This window comes from Miscanthus floridulus, chromosome 1 (assembly GCF_019320115.1).
Source record: "Miscanthus floridulus cultivar M001 chromosome 1, ASM1932011v1, whole genome shotgun sequence".
NCBI lineage: Eukaryota > Viridiplantae > Streptophyta > Magnoliopsida > Poales > Poaceae > Miscanthus > Miscanthus floridulus.
In genome coordinates this window covers 143,446,169-143,462,012 of record NC_089580.1, presented here as the reverse complement: position 1 = coordinate 143,462,012, position 15,844 = coordinate 143,446,169, and the positions used below count along the sequence as shown (strand labels likewise).

The 15,844-nt window shown below is 46.1% G+C and overlaps 1 non-coding gene and 2 pseudogenes across 1 annotated transcript; 2 read left to right on the top strand and 1 right to left on the bottom strand.

Moving 5' to 3' along the window:
- The first annotated feature begins 2,715 nt into the window (after positions 1-2,715).
- On the top strand, positions 2,716-7,937 carry LOC136496511 (ethylene-overproduction protein 1-like; annotated as a pseudogene).
- A 541-nt stretch (positions 7,938-8,478) lies between these two features.
- LOC136512520 (U5 spliceosomal RNA) lies at positions 8,479-8,600 on the top strand. The gene has a single exon (XR_010773110.1). It is a non-coding gene; the product is annotated as a U5 spliceosomal RNA (small nuclear RNA).
- A 263-nt stretch (positions 8,601-8,863) lies between these two features.
- LOC136496504 (protein MALE DISCOVERER 2-like) lies at positions 8,864-11,796 on the bottom strand (annotated as a pseudogene).
- Positions 11,797-15,844: the final 4,048 nt, after the last annotated feature.

Sequence of the window (15,844 nt, the reverse complement as noted above, 5' to 3'; positions counted from 1 at the left end):
ATGTTTGGCAACATCGTTAATGAGGAGCAAGATCATTGGAATCCTATGAATTCCAACCCCATCATACCCCTTGATGGAGATGAGGTTGATGGTACAGAGACTGAGCAGCCAATTGAGGACCCCACTGAGTATCCTATGGGCGACAACAATTCTTTTGATAATGGAGATGAGGTTGGGGAGGTCACTCATGCCACAGTCAATGGTAAGAAAAGGGCCCATGTGATTTTAGAGAAGCCCACAAAGAAACATAAGACAAGCACATCACTTGTTATCCAAGAGCACATCTCAAAGGTTTCTATGTCTGCTTCTTCTTTTGTGTCTAGTAGGCAAGCTAGGATCACCATTGACCAAGTCATGGAACATGTTAAGGCACGTGGTGCCAAACCAAACTCCGATGAGCAATTTGTGGCATCCGAGTTGTTTATCAAGAAAGAGCAAAGGGAAATGTTCATGAAACCCCCCACCCCCCACCACGATCAGAGGCTCAATTGGCTTAGGAGGAAGTATGATGTGATGTATGGAGGAAGTGAAGGCCAAGTTGTCTAGTGATGATTGGGAGATTGTTGCCATTTTAGAGATGATGTCATTTATTTATGCATGGGGTGGTTGCTAGAGACATTGCACACTCCGGGGGAATGCTATACTCAACTTCGTATGAGCAATGGAATATTCGAGGACCTCCTTGGTTTATTGGTGGAAAGGTACGGGCTAAAAGCATCCTATCATATGTCTACCTATGAGAGCATTGCCATGTTTTTATTTACATGTGCTGGAAATGAGTCGAGCCGAAAAGTTCAAAATCGGTTCAAGCATTCGGGTGACACATGGTCTAGGAAATTTGATGAGGTCCTTAACTCTTTGATGGCCATGGCAAAGGATTTTATTAGACCTAAGGACCCTAATTTTCCTACAGTTCATAGGAGGATTAAAGATGATAGACGAGTGTATCCACATTTTAAGGATTACATTGGTGCTCTAGATGGTACGCATATTCCAGTTTCTCTTCACCCCGATGAACAAGTGAAGTATATTGGAAAAACAGGGATACCCACCCAAAATGTCTTAGCAATTTTTTATTTTGACATGCGATTCACATATGTATCCACAGGTCAAGCGGGATCTATGCATGACACAAGTGTTCTATACAATGCAATCAATGTGGACGAAAAATTCCTGCCACATCCTCCACAAGGTAATACAAATGAATAATTAATCGTTTATTCTCTTTTGTATGATACATAATATTCAATTATATTGTTTTCATCGTGTTTAGGCAAATACTATGTCGTTGATGTCGGCTATCCTAATCGGCCCGGCTATCTAGCTCTTTACAAGGGTGAAAGATATCTTATGCCGGAGTGGCATAGAGGTACGGAACCCAAAACACCTAAGGAAAAATTCGATCGCATTCACTCTTCTATTCGAAATATTATTGAGAGGTCTTTTGGAGTTTGGAAAATGAAGTGACAAATTCTATACAAGATGCCCAACTACCTGATGTGGAAGCAAAAAATGGTGGTTGTTGCTTGTATGGTCCTTCACAATTTTATTCATGGGCACGATAGTGAAGATGCGGACTTTGCTCATTTCGATCGTAATCCTCATTTTGTCCCAACAATACTAGAAAGGTATAACAAATATGCAGTTACATCGGATGGCTCGAAGCCAATGCCCCCACTATGGATAAATTTTGTGATGACTTGGCCACGGCTCTTGCTATTGCTTGGAACAACTAGCATGTAATGGATGACTAGTCCTCATTTTGTGTCATGGACCTTTGCTCTCTTTAGATATTTTTATGTATGAACAATTGTAATATTGTTGAGATGTTGTCATGGACAGGATTAATTAATCATCTATTTTGTGTGTCAAGATATTGCATTTCTGTTAAAAAATACAAAAGACGCGCTCTACATGCATCATATTACGACCCAAGGGCAAAATAGACCATTCATAACAAAACAGACCATTCGTGATTCTGGGTTTGCTATTTTGCCAAACAGTTCCTTAGCAGATTCAGGGTGGATCTCAGATCCACGGTGAATCTCAGATCCAAATTCACTTTTCTAGTGATGAATCTCTGTCAAGCAGGCCCTAAATATGAGTAACTAAACAAAGCGATTTTGTATGTGTTCGGTCTGCCTTAACTGAGGCCCCGTTTAGATGCAAGCCAAAAATAAAAAAATTTCAAGATTCCCCGTCACATCAAATCTTGCGGCATATGCATGGAGTACTAAATGTAGACGAAAAAAAATCTAATTACACAGTTAGCCGAGAAATCGTGAGACGAATCTTTTAAGCCTAAATAGTCCATAATTGAACAATTTTTGCCAAATAAAAATGAAAGTGCTACCATATCCAAAAGCCAAAAATTTTCGGAACTAAACGGGGCCTGAATCTGGCTGAAATCACGCGAGCCAGGCTAGATGATAAGATGATACAACTATACAAGTAACAAACAGGCCCTATATATAACTCTATATGGCTATACATCTTGTCGATGTTGATGTGAAATTTGAACATGTTTCCTGGTTTTTCCCTCCCCTGGGAGGTCCTTTTCAAGCGAAAACCCACGATTACAGCAGAGCAGGGATGAAAAAAAACTAGCTAAAAAATTCCAAAAGCTGCAGAAGAGGGCGGCAGCAGCTACGGCCCCCCGCCTTCCTCGGTGTCCTCCCCCTCCGTCCTCAACGAAGCGCCTCGTCTCCCCGCGCCCCCGGCCCACTCCCGCCGCCCCCCCGCAACCAACGGCATTACACAGGTCACGCCTGGGCGCACGGCGGGGACGCGCGGCCGCGCGGGAGGGCGGGGGCGACGCGCGCGCGCACCAGCCGTTCCGCCGGGAACTCCCGCTCTGGCACGATCGTCGCCGTGTGACAGGCTGCTGGCCAAACGCGCGCGCCATAGCCGAGGGAAGGAGGAGGAGGAGGAACGGGCAAGCCGGCTGCGGGATTCACCATGACCAATAACTTCCTCACGACGATAAAGAGCCTGAAGCTGATCGAGGGTTGCAAGGCCGCTCAATTATACGCCTTAAGCTCCGTCGGAGCCTCCACGTCCGGCTCGGCGGATGCCGGCGGGAGCAGCATCGGCAAGCCCCATACCCCGCCTCCTCCAAAGACCATATCGATGCGGTCCGGATCGCTCTACTACCCGCACGCGGCGCCGTCCACGTCGGGGGCCTTCGTGCCAGAGCCGCACCTGCCGTGCGGCCTCCCGGTGGCCGACGCGCTGGAGCCGGCCCTGGACGCGTGCCTGCGACCCGTCGACCACGTCGGTGCGCTCGCCGCGTCGTACCGGCGGGTGTCGGCCGCCACGGCGGGGCCCGACGACGACCTCTGCGACGCGTACCTGGAGCAGCACGCGCTGTTCCAGTCGATCGGCGACGCGCGGCTGATCCGGCGGGCGCTGCGGGCTGCGCGCGTCCACGCGGACAACCCACACCGGCGCGCCGTGCTCGCCGCGTGGCTCCGGTACGAGCGCCGCGAGGACGAGCTCGACCCGACGCCGCCTCCGCTCGCGCCCTGCACCGCGACGACACCGCTGCTCGAGTGCCCCCGCGCCGCGGTCTTCGCCAGCGTGTCCCACAGCGTGGACCCGCTCTGCCCGTGCCGCCGCCCGCCGCCTCCTCCCGGTCACCCCTCCACCGCACCGCCTCAGGCACAACACGTCGGGCGCCTGCCTCCGAGATGAGCGAGGAGGAGGAGCCGGAGACCAATGACCTGTGGTTCATCATCGGCGAGGAGGAGGTGGCGTGCGAGCGCTCGTGCATTGCGGCGCTCTCAAAGCCGCTCAACACGCTCCTCTACGGCGGGTTCGCCGAGGCGCACCGCGACCGGATCGACTTCTCCCGCGACGGCATCACGCCGCGCGGCATGCGCGCGGTCTCCGCCTACAGCCGCCACGGCCGCGTGGACGACTTCCCGCCCGACATCATCTCCCAGCTCCTCGCATTCGCCAACAAGTTCTGCTGCGAGGGACCTGAAGGCAGCCTGCGACAACCAGCTCGCAGCCATGGTGCGGGGCCTCGACAACGCCCGATCCCTCATCGACATCGGCCTCGAGGAGGCCTCCCACCTCCTCGTCGCCTCCTGCCTCCAGGCGTTCCTGCGGGAGCTCCCCAAGTCGCTCACCTACCCGGACATCGCGCGCCTGCTGTGCAGCCCAGAGGGGCGAGAGCGCCTTGACATTTCCGGTAACGCGTCCTTCGCGCTCTACTACTTCCTCTCTTACGTCGCCATGGAGCAGGACATGAGATCGAACACCACGGTGATGCTGTTGGAGAGGCTGAATGAATTCGCGGAGCAGCCATGGCAGAAGCAGCTGGCGCTGCACCAGCTCGGGTGCGTGATGCTGCAGCGCGGCGAGTTTGAGGAGGCGCAGGAGTGGTTTGAGGCCGCCGTTGCCGAGGGCCATGTCTACTCGCTCGCTGGAGAGGCACGTGCCAAGTACAAGCGCGGGCACAAGTACGCTGCGTACAAGCTAATGAATAGTGTCGTCGGCGACTACGACGAACCCGCCGGGTGGATGTACCAAGAGCGCTCCCTGTACTGTGTCGGCAAGGAGAAAGCTGGCTGATCTGCAGGCGGCGACGGAGCTGGACCCGACGATGACATTCCCGTACAAATATCGTGCCTGCGCGTTGTTAGAGGAGGACAATTCTGAGTCCGCGATCGCAGAGATCAGCAAGGTCGTCGGTTTCAAGATGGCGACCGATTGCCTGGAGCTCCGGGCGTGGTTCTACCTTGCGCTTGAGCAATGCGAGTTGGCTGTGCAGGATGTCAGGGCGATATTGACGTTGGATCCAACTTACATGATGTTCCATGGGAGAATGCACGGGGAACAGCTGATTGAGCTCCTCCGAGGACAGGTGCGGCAGTGGGATATGGCAGATTGCTGGATGGAGCTGTACGACCGGTGGTCGGCGGTGGATGACATCGGCTCTCTGGCGGTTGTCCAGCAGATGCTCGCCAGGGAACCCGGGAAACAGCAGCTTGCGGTTTCGACAGTCACTTCTCCTGCTAAGGTACATCTGAATCTACTGCTCTCTCTCCGTTCATGTGCTGAGATCTGAGAACAAATCCTTTTTCAAACTTCTGGTTCATATGACATGTTTGGTAAATCAAAAACTGGATGGAGGGCCAATATTTAGGCCTATTTTACATTGTTCATTAGCTTGCTTCACAGAGGCTGGATTTGATTGGACAGATCTCCTTGCACCACTTTTCATTCTCGATTAACCTTGTCCAGGGGATAATTTCATACATGGCTAATATCAGTGCTATTTTAAACTAAGGACATGTTTGATCCATCAGTAGCTAATATTATCTAGGCATTGTTTGGATCCCACAGCTAAATGGTAAATGCATTATTGCTTTGTCTATAATGCCCTTTCTTTTTTTTATTACCTATCAGGAATACAAGTGGAATATAAGGTAGTGGGAGAGCAAAATACAATCTTTTAGCTCCTATCAGTCACTCTCTCCATCCAAAAAAGAGAGTCGTTTTTGTTATGAATCTGGACATTAACAAAAATGACACTCTTTTGAGGATGGAAAGAAGTAGGTTGGAATAGTTAGTGAAATAGTTATTAACTGAATGTCCAGCTCACAATTAGTTGACCTATTAGCCGGGTTCATTTGGATCCACTCCGGCTAATCTTTAGCAACTTAACTACAGTTGAGTGGATGGCCTAAACTAACCAAGGGCCTTTAAACTAACTATAGTTGTTCTGCATATTGGATGAAAAAATTGCAAAAACTTTGGGCAGCAAACCTCTAGTAAATGCCACAATTATGAATCCCATGTAAAGTTGGGAGAAAAAGAAGAGAACAAGGAGAAGGTTTATTTGTTGATATGTTATAAGTCATTCCAACTTTCTGGGAGAGTCAAAACATATCAAGTTGACCAAATTATATAATAAAATAATAACATTTATGATACCAAATAAGTATCATTAGATTCTTTATTAATTATATTTTCATATTATACCTAATTGATGTCATAAATCTTTATAATTCTCTATAATTTTGGTTAAATTTGAGATGCTTTGACTCTCCAAAAAAGTTGTAATGACTTATAATTTGGAATTGAATGAGTAAAATTTTGGATTATTAAGAGATTTAACATTTTTGTTGTCTCCTTTTATATTGTAGGCTAAATTGTCAGAAAGCTGCCATGCGTAGTTTGCGATATGCTCGGAACAGTTCACTCCATGAGCATGAGAGGCTTGTATATGAAGGTTGGATTCTGTATGACAGTGGACATCGGGACGAAGCATTAGCCAAGGCTGAGCAGTCGATTGGACTTCAAAGATCATTCGAAGCCTTCTTCCTCAAGGCGTATGCTTTAGGAGATTCTAGCCTTGACACAGAATCTTCGCTCTCCGTTGTACAGCTTCTGGAACATGCTAACAGTTGTGCTTCTGACAACCTTCGGAAGGGGCAAGTAAGAATCGTCCAAGACTCTCGACTTCTGCTAATTGTTTGTGCTCACAACTAACGACATCTTTTAGGCATACAACAACATGGGGAGCATCTACGTGGACTGTGACATGCTGGATGAGGCTGCCGAGTGCTACGGCATAGCACTGAACATAAAGCACACACGGGCGCATCAGGGTCTAGCTCGAGTCCATTACTTGAAAAATAGGAAAAAGGTTGCATATGAGGAGATGACAAAGCTCGTGCAGATAGCTACCAACAGCGCGTCGGCGTATGAAAAACGGTCAGAATATGGCGAGCGCGACGCTGCGAGGAGCGACCTGAACACAGCGACGCTTCTTGATCCTACAAGGACTTATCCTTACAGATACAGAGCAGCTGGTGAGTCTACTACCTAACATATCAACATGACATGGGAATCTTGCATTGTTTCGAACTTCCAATTCCTAGAAACATGTCTTAAGTAATGCAAGCTACACCTTCTCCAACAGTCTCTCCATTTCTTTTCTTTTTTAATAAGACGTATAAAGATTTGAGAAGATCTTTCAAGGTATACCTTGACCATTAATTTCTATGATCAATATAGCATCAATTGTTACAAAAGCAACATCTTACTGAAATATGTGAAGTTAGTATGAATCTAATGATGCATGTTTTAAATTAAGCGTACATATATTTTGACTAATTAACGGTTAATGCCTTTTATTTTTCAGATTATAAACACTGCATTTTTGCATTTTGAAATGGAGGGAGTATAAGATTTGTTATTGCAGTTGTTGTGCTCCCTCCAATTGTGTGCATTACGAATTTTCGATTTGACAAGCACAGTAATGTTTGCATTTCTGTTTCATCCCCCAGTTTTGATGGACGAGGGCAAGGAAGAGGAGGCGATCGCGGAGCTGTCAGGAGCCGTAGCTTTCAAGCCGGACCTCCAGCTGCTCCACCTCCGCGCGGCCTTCTTCGACTCCATGGGCGACAGCGAGAGCGCCCTGCGGGACTGCGAGGCCGCGCTGTGCCTGGACCCAACCCACGGCGACACCCTGGAGCTGTACAGCAAAGCCTCCACCAAGGCCGACGAACCCCAGAGCTAGCCGGCCGGCCGCCGCCCTCCTCGTCGTTGATTCAGCTGCGATTTTTGCGAGGCAGAATGATGAGACGATCTCTTCTCTACTCTCATGGGGTGGAAGCAGACGGAGCACTGCAGATCAGTGAGGCAGGAGCACCAGAACATGCACATATCTCTAAGGAGTATATACAAAAGCCTTAGTTCTGTTACTGTTAGTTGGACTTGGGAGGCACCGCCGAGAGCGAGCACCGCAGGAGATTGAGCACGTGTTGTTTAAGGTAGACTGCGCAGGTGACAAAGAGCATGCATCAAAGGTTGCAGACGGCCAGCACCTCCAGAAGAAAGAGAGGAAGAAAAGGCTGAAGAAAGAACCAGGTCAGCAAGGTGTTCAAACCACCGGTGGAATCGACGAATCTTCCTCTTTTTCTTCTTTTGTATGTATGCCGTGTGACGTGCACTCGGAGGCACGACTGGTTACAAATTCGAGTTTTTAAAGTAATGCAGCGAAAGCGAAGATTCTCTCTGCTTTATTTCTGCAAACTGTAGTGGGTGTACTCTGTATTATGAGTTGTGGTTCCGTCGTGCCTTCAGCTAACGAGGCCATGGCATTTGCTGCATTGCATTTCTTGGTTGCATTTTTTTCTCTATAGTCAGCTCTACACGTTTGTTCGTGTTCACAACTACGCTTTGTTCTTTGGTTCGAAATGTGCACACATGCCTTCTCTGATTCTCTTCTATCGATGGCCAAAGCACCAACCGGAGCTGATTTACCTAGTAGTAGTTGTTTGTTACTAGGCCCAATGAGACCAACAGTTACTTTCTAATCAGGCCCACGATACCAACAGTTATCTATAATCTGGCCCACAGGAAACGAGATGTGCTACCATCAGTTTAGTCCCGTACTGCTGAGCCAGCAGTCATCTCCACCGTCTTTGAAATAGCACCCGAGCCAGCCTTTGCGAGGCATGCAGCTGCGTGGTGAGCACAAAGCGAACTATTCTTTCGCCTTTTACTAAAGAATACCGTGTGCTCGCCACACAAAGCAGCAGCATACACAAATTTATGGAGGGATCTCTTCTCTGATGAGAGGGATCTCCTCTGATGAGGGGGGCCCACAAAACCAAGGTAGGGATCTCTTCTCTGATGAGAGGGGCCCACAAAACCAAAGTGAAAAACATTGTATTTATTTTCATTTTTGGGGCTAACCATAATTTTTGGAAGATTGGGCCATAAGGATTTGCCATTTCAACCTCAGTAAACACTGCTGATTATTTTCATTTTTGGGCTAACATTTGCCATAATTTTGGGAAGATTGAACCATAAGGATTTGCTATTTCAACCTCAGTAGAATAAGGCAATACCAGTAGCAATTGCTTGACAAAAGAGCTATTGCAGCAAAAACAAGCCACACATGCTTTCTATTGCTCACTTGGCTAGAATGCCTGCATATCAGTATGTTGTAATGTTAACCTTCCTGACATGTACAAGTACAATACAACTCCCTATATGCAATTTTGCACACAACAAATTCTCAACTTCTTCTACCTAATCACCTATTCCACAAACAAGATTAGCAGCAACCAATAGCTCAAAGAATTCTCAGTCACACTAGGAGAAACAATATCATCTGGCATGCGTCCAAACTCAGCTCTCAGAAGACATGATCTCAAGCTCAGCCCACCAGAGCGGTGACACCTTCGGAGTCGCCCCATCAGGCCCCAACGCGGTGATCTCTCTCATCCGAGCTGCAACCTCTTTCATCTGCGGTCTCTTCTTTGGATCCGGATCAATGCAGGATCTTACAACCTCACAAAGGGCACGTGCAGTGTCTTCGGGGAAGAAACCGATGCTAGAGTCAATCAGCTCCTCAAGACGCATCTCACCTTCAAAATAGGGAGACGCCCAGTTTTCCAGTGGTCCATCATCCTCAGAACAAGGAACTCTTCCGGTCAATATCTCCAGCAACACCATGCCGTACTTGCGCACAATGTTCTCAGGGTCTGGGGAGAAAGCCAGTTCATTGTTGGTAGAATTATGTCCCTTTGCATCATTCCAAAATTCAAGATCTGAGACTTTTGCAGCGAAGTCATCAGTAAGGTATAGTGTAGTTGAGTCAAAGTTCCTCAGCACAACTGGTGTTTTCAGCTGATGCATGTGCTCAAGACAATAAGCAATGCCCATGGATATCCTGAGCCGTGCCATCCAGTCAAGCTTCTCTGCTTCCCTGACTGCAGGTGAAATCAGGAATGCATTGTCAAACTTTGATCAACAATACAGAAGTCATAGTGACAAAAATTGTACACAGTGAAGAGAACAGTTTTGTGACAGATGAAACTGAGAAACTCATGACAGCAATGCGCTTACCATGGAGATGCTCAAAAAGTGTCCCATTTGGAGCATATTCAAATACCATCACCCTGGTAAAGGGATGCTCTTCCTCACAGTAGCCAAGCAAGTTCATAAAATTCTTGTGACTTACTTTGGACAAGCTTGTGATCTGAAACCATTATTATTTTCATCGATTAAAATTAAGCAAGTTGTATCTAAGCAGACTGAAGATAACTGTACAATACCTTTTTCCTGTACTGTGATTCATTTTCTTTCGACCAATTCCTTTGCAGATGTTACCAAGCTTGAGGCCACTGCAATTTCAACTCCACTAGATAAAGTTCCCTTGTACAGCATGCAGGTAGAGGTAGAGCCAATTATATTGCTGAAATCCTCGCATGCCGTTTCCAACTCTGATCGTTTCAGCGAAGGTACACCTAGAAATATGATTACAGCATTGTGATATATAAACTGGAACAGTACCACATATATGGTATATACATAGCTAGGAAAAAAGTCATACCAGTTACAAAAGCTTTCTGCAATTGTCCACTTAGACCTGTCGCCCATGGCCTCACAGTTCCCATTTTCTTAGCTCGGAAGCAGAGAATACTAGCTGCTGATACCAAAAGGAAAACGGACAATCCCTGCTGCAACTAAACCATAGGTTGTCCAGGAATGCTTATGGCGAGAATGAGGTGGAGTATCAACTATTAGGATCATTTTCATCTTGCCTAGGCTCAGGCCTAACCAAATGTGGAGGGGCTACGGGATGGATGATGATTGCGAAGTTGATTGACGTGGCATTGATCGTGAACCTATGTGGTGATGGAGACGGTGAAGCCTTCTGGTGGCGACATGGATGGTGAGGGTGCTGGAGCAGACGCTGGTGCTGGTGCTGGTGTTGGAGCTCTTCTATGAGATCTGCTCTTGTGCTGTTAGAGTCCGTGCATGTGGGAGATGAAATAGGCCATCTTCGTTTCTGTCTCCAATCTGCAGCAGTCTCCTGGAATTCCTACAGAAGGATTAGTCATATTGGCAAGCCAAGAAGACACATTTTCTATAGATGCCAGTATGAAAAATAATTCTCTTGATTGTTTTTTATTCACATTTAATTATTTTTATTTTCTGAACGGACAATTATGTTTCAGAATTGAGGTTGAAACGTTTTTTTTTTTGCTGGATCCAGTACAAAGAGAAGCATGACGACAGTTTAAAAGATTCAAATACCCTGTGGCTGATTCTGATACCAGTTCAACCCAGAGCCTGAGAGGCGACTCTTTACAAGGTCAAGAAACCAAATTCACAACTTTTTGCTATTTGCCAGCCCATGTGTGACAAGAGGCCAAAACCAAAAGCATCCGAGCCTCCAATTCCAGTCCCAAGAATAACATTAGCTGAATATCAGAAAACAGCTGTACCCATTTCTAGCAAGTACTAGACATACTTTTGAGAGTATATAACAAGTAGTAACAAAATGAGATGTAATTCTAAGAATCTGAGCACACTAACCTAAAACTAGACGAAGCTCCATTGCTCTCCGCACCAACTCCGAAGCTTGCAACCCCTGCTGCAAAGCAGGGAGGTAGCAGAACACCATAAGCCCAAATGCACACCCAATTACACCGACGAAATCCAAAGCTCAAGGAGAAGAAACAAACCTGAGCTCCCGAGCGGCCAAGTAGCGGCAACCAAGAAGAACGCATGGAGCGGCAGCCTCGGTGGCCGCCGCCGCCGCGGCTCCATTACTAACTCACTCGACCGCAGCTCGGGTCGGCACAGCAAGTGCAGTGGCACGGGCTGGAGGGGGAGCCCGAGGAGGCGCAGGCTTAGAAGGCTGTCACTGGAGGGGAGGAGGGGGTGCGTTTGGGAGGGAACGCGCAGTCGGTTGGGGCTTTGGAGAAGGCCAGAAGGGCGGTGGAGACGGCAAAAGTAGCAGCCGGAGGGTGGTGGACTGGTGGTGGTGGTCTGGTCTGGTGGGGCGGAAGAGAAGGAAAGGAGGCGGCACGAAGGCGACCACACAACTAAAGGACTTTCAGAATTCTTTTTTATTTTTCAACTAAAGAAAATGTTTTGGTTGTTGTTGTAATCATTTCGCAGATATGAATAATCCCAGGTTAATCTAGCTACCCAATCATTTCGTAACGACATGTCTCTGCATTAGGTTTTGAAGACTTGCCACGCCGTAGATTAATGGAACAGTTGCTCAATCTTTGACACAAATAATATCCCCACATTGACGACAACATTATAAATTTTATTTGGTTTCAAAAGTATATTGGTGTTCGAATCCAGTGTCATATCGGTTGGTTAGAGCATTTTTCCTAAAAAAATGTTTCCAAAATCAATAAGTTTTTCTAGTCACCAAAAAATTTGAGAGCACAATTATTAGGTTTCTCCAACCATTTCCAAAATCTTACTCTTAAACATCGGTCCTAAATGAAGGTTTGTTTGACGCACGACCGTCATTCCGAAGTCTCGCCACGATCGCACCCAGCCATACCCGTCCACCCTCAGGCACGTCCCAGCTAGCCACAGCCAAGTAGTAGTTGCGGCCGGCAAGTGGTGGCTAGGGGTGGCCGTCTCCAGGCTTGGCTAGAGCACGCCAAAAGAGGCTAGGGTTTCTTTCTTGGAGCGAGAATGAAGAAATATCGGTAGAAGTCGTGCCAATGCCGATTCCACGCCGCCCTCACATACATATCTTTTCTCGTGTCTTGATTTTCTTAAGTGCGGAAATATTGCGACTTGGCGTAAGAAGTTGGAGAAAACTTTTTTCAATCCCGCCAAAGAAATAAGATTGAGAATGAGTTTTGGAAACTCTTGGGGGTGCTCTTACATCTGATCACATCCTAGTGGCCTGGAATCCTGGATGTCTTGTTCACACAATGCAGCAAGTGCTTTTGTGTTTGCGCTGTGTTTGGTCAAAAACTAAGTTTGTCACTACTAAGGCCCTGTTTGGATATAAACAGTCTGTTCGCTTGTTGGTTTCAGCCAGCCCAAATCAATCAGCCAACAGTGTTTTCCTCTCACAATAAACCAGCACCAGCCAGCCTAAACCAGCCCAGAAACCAACCAGCGAACGGACCGAAAGTATTTTTGGAGTTTTAGAAAAATACCATGGTTGCGTGAAATACTTTGGTTTTAGAGTGCCATAAAGTGTTTGGGTGCAACAAACTTTATGGTTTTGAATACCATGGTATTGCTGAAACTAGTCTTTTGGGAGTTTTAAAAACTCCACTCTAGATCTCTTTTTTCTAAACCACGGTTTTGCAGATCAATGGTTCTAAAACTATAGTTTTTTATACTATGGTTTCTTAATGCTACAACATCCAAATGAGGCCTAAATGGTGGCCATATTTTTTTTAAAAAAGGGTGGTTTTATAACATATGGGGTGTGAGAATAAAAGAAATAGTATGTTATGACGTTAAATCAAAAGCACACCTAAAAGATTTTTGGTGTATGTAATAAGCCACTACTGGAAACAGAGACTTTGCCGAGTGCAAAATTCTTTATCGAGTGTCAAAAATCGGACACTCGACAAAGACCTTCTTTGCCGAGTGCTGCTTGTCGAGTGCCGGGCACTCGGTAAAAAAATGCACTCGGCAAAAGCGCGGCACTCGGCATAGGATGACCCGCGTAACGGTGTTCGGCCACGTCCTTCTTTGCCGAGTGCCGGCTGTTAGGCACTCGGCAAAGATTTTATTTTTTTTAAAAAAAATTCTTTGCCGAGTGTCCCAGATCTGGCACTCGGCAAAGATTTAAATTTTTTTAAAAAAATTTTGTTGCCGAGTGTCCCAGATCTGGCACTCGTCAAATTTTTTTTAAAAAAATACTTTCACTCGGCAAAGATTTTTTTTTAATTTTTTTTTAAAAAATACTTTGCCGAGTGCCCCTGGCACGGCACTCGGCAAAGATTTTTTTTTAAATGTCTTTGCCGAGTGCCCTGTGAAGGCACTCGACAAAGACGAATTTTTTAAAAAAAAATCAAAACCCTCTTTGCCGAGTGCCTTATTCGTGGCACTCGACAAAGACCCCATTTGTCGAGTGCCATGCAACGGCACTCGGCAAAGTTTTTTTTGTTTTTGGCCTCCAAATTTTTTGTGTAGCCCTTTTAAAGCACCAGGAACTCCTAGTTAGAATTTGGGGATTTTTTATGGCTTTTTTATATATTTAGTTACTTTATTTCATTTACTTGAATTTTTTCGAAAAATATAATTTTGAACTGCACTTGGTACGAATAATGGAATTTAATGATTCAAAAAATAATAGTCATGTTACTGAGTGTAATGTGAGGCCGTATCCAGGAACGGATCCGAAATTTCGGACATCTTGTTCACGAAACATGACCGCGAACTTACGTGCGAAGTGTTTTTAAATTCTATAAAAAGCAAACGAAATCCAAAAATCATGAAACTTGTTGAGATGTCATGATATCGTATGTGGAGGCTATGATAAATATTTTAGAACATTTCGTGCACGTTGGCACGTACGAATGTACGATGCTTACAAACCACATGTAGAGATGTCCTGGTTTGTAAGCATCGTACGTGACAACGTGCACGAAATGTTCTAAATTTTTTATCATAGCCTCCACATACGATATCACGATATCTCAACAAGTTTTATGATTTTCGGACTTCGTTTGCTTTTTATAGAATTTAAAAACACTTCGCACGCAAGTTCGCGGTCATATTTCGTGAACAAGATGTCCGAAATTTCGGGTCCGTTCCTGGATACGGCCTCACACTACACTCAGTAACATGACTATCATTTTTTGAATCATTAAATTCCATTATTCGTACCACGTGCAGTTCAAAATTATATTTTTAAAAAAAATTCAAGTAAATGAAATAAAGTAACTAAATATATCAAAAAGCCATAAAAAATCCCCAAATTCTAACTAGGAGTTCCTGGTGCTTTAAAAGGGCTGCACAAAAAATTTGGAGGCAAAAAACAAAAAAAACTTTGTCGAGTGCCACGAATAAAGCACTCGGCAAAGAGGGTTTTGATTTTTTAAAAAAAATTCGTCTTTGCCGAGTACCTTCACAGGGCACTCGGCAAAGACATTTTTAAAAAAAATAAATCTATGCCGAGTGTCGTGCCAGGGGCACTCGGCAAAGTATTTTTCAAAAAAAAAAATAAAAAAAAATCTTTGCCTAGTGTAGTGCCAGGGGCACTCGACAAAGTATTTTTCAAAAAAAAATTGTCGAGTGCCAGATCAGGGACACTTGGCAAAGAAATTTTAAAAAAAATTTAAATCTTTGCCGAGTGCCAGATCTGGGACACTCGGCAAAGAATTTTTTTTAAAAAAATAAAATCTTTGCCGAGTGCCTCCCTGATCCGGCACTTGGCAAAGGGCGGTTGTGGGACTTAACCAAATTCGGCCGGCCGGGCAGTCAAACAGCCCACCCCCGCGCCCACGCCCGCGCCGCGCACGCCCCCGCGCCGCGCGCCCGCTCCGCCCGTGCTGCCCGCGCCCTGTCCCCGGCTGTGCCCTGCCCCCAGCCGTCGGCCCTGCCCCTGGCCCCGTTCCCGACTCCGATGACCCCGACTTCGACTCCGACGCCGCCCGACCCCGACGCCGCCCGCCCCTACCCCCGGGGCCCGTCAGGTATGCCTTCTCTCTTGTTGTTGTCGTGGTAGTGATAGTTGTAGTAGTATTTGTTGTACTAGTAGTGCTAGTGGTAGTAGTAGTATTAGAAGTAGTGGTAGTAGTAGTATAACTAGTGGTAGTAGTAGTAGTAGAATTAGTGGTAGTAGTAGAAGTAGTGGTAGTAGTAGTAGAACTAGTGGTAGTAGTTATAACAATAGTGGTGGTAGTAGCAGTAGAACTAGTGGTAGTAGTAGTAGCAATAGTGGAAGTAGTAGTAGAAGTAGTGGTACTACTTGAATATATTTTTCTGCATGGATTGATATCCAAATTACATGGCTTCTCTTGAGACATATGTGCTTGTCGGCCATCGTGCTGCTGTTTTTTGCAGGTTTTGGAAACCTCACCGTGCATGG